Below are 221 nucleotides of genomic sequence, written 5' to 3'. Positions count from 1 at the left end.
GGGAGGCTCAGGTCGGTGTCAGGGGTCGCCTTAGTCGGCAGTCGGTCTCTGGTCGGCCCCAAGAATAGTCGTATCGAGGCGGTAGTCGAGTATCACCTCTCTTCTCCTCCTCCTCCACCTCCTCCTACTACTACTATTACTACTACTACTACACAACTACTACGATACGGGCTGCTCCTGCTGCCGCCGCCGCCGCCGCCGCTGCCGCTGCTCCTGCTGTT

The sequence above is a fragment of the Pseudomyrmex gracilis genome, unplaced genomic scaffold (assembly GCF_002006095.1).
Source record: "Pseudomyrmex gracilis isolate BER0280 unplaced genomic scaffold, ASM200609v1 scaffold_165, whole genome shotgun sequence".
Classification (NCBI taxonomy): Eukaryota; Metazoa; Arthropoda; class Insecta; order Hymenoptera; family Formicidae; genus Pseudomyrmex; species Pseudomyrmex gracilis.
Note: the sequence above shows the minus strand (reverse complement) of the source record.